We start from the raw sequence: 4287 nt of genomic DNA on the forward strand, positions 1-4287 counted from the left end.
TTAATGTCTGTTCTGTATCTTCTGGATTCCTTTTTTTAAGTCACAGGTACAGCGCGCGCTACAGACCATGGGTGGAGAATGTTTGAAAAAGTTACCCCGGCCGGCGACCGATAGTCGCGGGAAGACGATATACTCACGTTGTTCTCAACGGTCATCATCAAACCCCTATTCTGACGCATGGAATAGGATGCTGTGTTTGCTCAAGGATGAGCGTTGTATCCGACACCGTATTATTCATAACATTTTTGGAATGATCGAAAAGGCAATTTCCTTTTAAATTTTTATTTCTTTTTGCTTAAACTTGCAATTTCACACCGAACCCAAACCAAACCATATGCCATTTTGAGTACCTAAATGTTGCGTTTTCAGCTTTTTATTGTGTCTCAAAATAGCTACAAAAAGACAACTCACCATAGTAGAGGCTTTACAGAGAAATTGACAGATCGAACCAAGCAAAGCACTAAAATAGGTCACTGACATCCACGGGCGTAGCCTTTTTCAATGTTGGGCGGCTCTTATAATACAAACAGGGAGTCGATCCAGGAATATAGACCGGTCCCGGTCTCGTAGCTCAGTTGCTAGCAGGCCCATGTCACTCCTCTTTTGATGACATCATAAGGGGGCCTCAGTACAATTAATGGCGCGGTGCTCCACGATCGCTCCCAAGCTACTGGCCAACAGCTGCCATTTTTGAAAATATTATTTTGAAAATAAGTTTCAAGTAATGAAAATATTGTAATAAAGTTGTAACTTAAATCTATACCATATCTAAAAACTTACTGAAAAATGATTTATCCATAGTAAAAATATAAGCTCGATGCGTTTTTACGTTGCTTTCCTGCTGCTGCAGAGGGTTTTTAAATCGTCTATATCTTCAAAACCGGCCATTTCTTAGCATATTACTGCTCTTTTTTGTCGTTGGAAAATTAGTTAAGCTTGCCATTGACATCAACGGCTGAGCGGTATGTGTAGAGTGCCATCAATAATCTTCAAATGAAGTTAGTCATTTTTACGTTGCTAAGGAATGGAGTACCCCTTGCGAGCATCAGGGGTGACGTCACTCAGGATCTGTCTCTGATTGGTCGGCGGGGGAGTGACTGTACCTTCTATAGATGGCCTTGGTTGCTAGAGCGTTGGATTCCGCGTGGCGAGAGCACGCGGCCCGGTTACAACAGTCCGAGTTCGAAGCATGATGGCCGCTCGGTGTTTATGAGCACCCTGACGGGTACGCTCATAAACGGGTGTGGTTGCGGTTGGTGGCAGGTCAGTTGAAGGCAATGAGGTCAAGCAGTAGTTTTGAAAAAGTGCGCCGAAGACGCGCCAAAATTTCGAAACTGAACAGGATTTGAGAGCAATCTTGGCATTGGCGACCACACGCGGGTCTTAGGGTTGGAGATTATGGCAAGTTAAGTAAATGGTAAATACCTACCTGATTTGCAATATTACGCCCATGGAAGTCAACATTCGAAGAGCGTGAGTTTTCTTTTCTCGTATGGAGACAGCTTTTAGGATTTACAAGAGTAGAAAAGTTACCCCGGCCGCGCCGGGGTAGGCTGAAAGTTACCCCGGCCACGGCCGGGGTGGCCGGGGCACCCATGCTACAGACGACGATCACAACTTCCTGAGTTGTGAAACGGTAAAGGATTTGGGACAGCACCTACTACTCAGGTAGGCATACACTGTAGACAGTAGACAACCACAATATTTCAGTTCCATCCATCATACACTATACGTATACACTAACTCATTAACCCGCGCGGGGCTGGGGGGGGTAAATTTTACCCCCCCTCGCGAATTTTTGCGATATCTCAAAAACGGCGGCGCGCAGCGCCGCCAAACTTTCAGTACCTTTTCTTACATCAATTTGACACGTTCCCTGAAAATTTGAGCGAAATCCGTCGGAAAATTTTTGAGAAATTGACGTTTTAGTGACGTCATGTTCGCCATTTTCGCCTCAAAAACGGCAAAAGTTCAAACGCCGCTAACATCTTCATTTTTAAAGGAATCAAGACGTAACAAAAAAGGTTATACGTAATATTACTTTGTCTATCAAATGGCTATCTCGGTTTTTTGAAAATTTTGGATTTTGGCCTAAATTTTTTCAAAAAACTGATTTTTTTGGGAACTTCAAAATTTGACCTCACTTGACCTGACCTTGACCTGACCTCGACCTGAAATTCATCCAGAGGTGGTCCATATCACTTACACTGTAAACTCATTTTGACAAGGGGTTGTCGTACAACGACAAGCATTTGTCGATAATACTAATAAAGGTTATGTCGAACAATGGATATCTTGTCATAATTGGTTGAATCAACAGGGCAAATATAAGTATCAGCCCCAGCACCTAGTTGACCATTCATACCATTGATAAGGATTATGAAGGCTATTGTGAAAACTACCAGGGGCTTATTCGTAAGATGGAACATATATTTGCTTATCATTTGTAATTCATACCATTGCCAAAAAAATCAGCCACACCTTTGCAACAGTACTTATACGAACTTATGAAGTCTATGTTTTTGTCAAAGGTATCAACTACACCTTTGCAACAAAACTGATACAGACTTGGCTACGCTGATTAGACATGTGGTATGTGACAATCACAAAGTTGTTACTTGTTAAATGTGGCGCCAAAAATGTTGTCCGCCATTTTCCACGACGCCATTTTCATGATCTGCACTGTGCAGCAGTTGTGCATGATTCATCAAGTATCCAGCAGCACACATGACACAACTGTGAAAATGGTAAGTAATAAAAGTGTTTGTTTTCTTGTGGATTTTTTAAAATGAAATGTATATGTCTATGAACTGATGGTAATGCAGATTTCACTTGAGAAATGTGCGGAACAAGAGTGATATATCATCTAAAGACCAAAATTACAACAGCACCAGCACCATTGCAGTCATGGATCATTGATCAAAATCTGCAACCCTCTGTGATGACTTAATCTAAATCTTCATTAAGATTCACTAAAAATAAAGAGGTGGGTGATAACTATACCTATATAAGGGCCTGCGGATGATGTGTCACTGCTGAATAATTGGTGGGAATCTTTTCAAGAAAAAATGGGAAGAATGGAGTCTTTCCACTCAAGGGTCCAATCTAATAAAATTATGTACATCATTATATTTGCTGCATTGGGTTGCGTGCCATATGTGCTCGCCTGCCTGTCCAATCACGTTTCACAGATATTTACAGGAAACTGTTCACCTGCCATAAATGCATTCTCTATTCATTTTGGTTAGAATTGGACTGAAACTGATCATAATGGAAAATTAATAGAAACTACGAAAGTTTTAAGCGGGTACAAACTACAAGAAACAAATGAACAAATTTTGCCGCATGGCGGGTATTAGGCAGGCAAAGCAGAAACAACTATTTCTATAAATAGTTTTTAAAATGCACTTGCAAAAGAATTACTTCAGCAAACAAAAACAATATTTTTCACAGAAAACAAGCTTGAGGTAAAATACAAAGCATATCATTAAAAAAGGATTTTATAAGGTAAGGCGAAAGATGCACAGGTATGCATGTCTATGCACGTCTACGCACGTCTATGCATGAGAAACTATGCACAGGGGTTGGCTGACGTCAAGATGTGAACACATTGGGGAGTTCTGAAGCATTTATGAAATAGTATTAGACAAAGGCTTGAATTTACTAGTGTAGCAAAAACACCTCAGTTTGTAGCAAACAGCTTAGAACAAGGCATTTCTTGGATTTGTGTGCCAAATAACACTACTTTCATGGCATTCAGAGCAATGTATCATTTTGACCTAAAATTGCTGCAATTTAACCTCACTTTATGTCCAAATCACCTCAGTTTGTGGCAAAACTCCTTCCGATACAACTATAACTAGTAGAATTTCCCCCTACCTAGTAGAATAGATCCAAACCACAACCACAATAGTATTTATAATATTAAATAGCATTAATAAGGGCCCTGTTTCGTTATCCCGATGCTGCATACGCTGGGAGGGTAGGTATACCAGCGCGTCAGGTTTCCATGGAAACATAACAAACTCGGACGCCTCGCAATGCTGAAGAGTGAAGCGTCAAGCCCCATTCGTCTTGAATGCCGCACCAGCGCGCTGGTGCGCCAGCACACCATACTAAAATTTAAAATACCAAATACTACTTTGCATACTAAAATTTAAAATTGTCAAGGCTAAAACTTAAATTGATTAGCACTAGCAGTCTAGCCTGTAAATATCATGCCAAAGGATAGGTATCTCAGTCACGTTGAAAGTTGTGGAGCCTATATGCAAACTTATGATGGTTCAC

The sequence above is a fragment of the Amphibalanus amphitrite genome, unplaced genomic scaffold (assembly GCF_019059575.1).
Source record: "Amphibalanus amphitrite isolate SeventyFive unplaced genomic scaffold, NRLGWU_Aamphi_draft 000360F_arrow, whole genome shotgun sequence".
NCBI classification, from domain to species: Eukaryota; Metazoa; Arthropoda; class Thecostraca; order Balanomorpha; family Balanidae; genus Amphibalanus; species Amphibalanus amphitrite.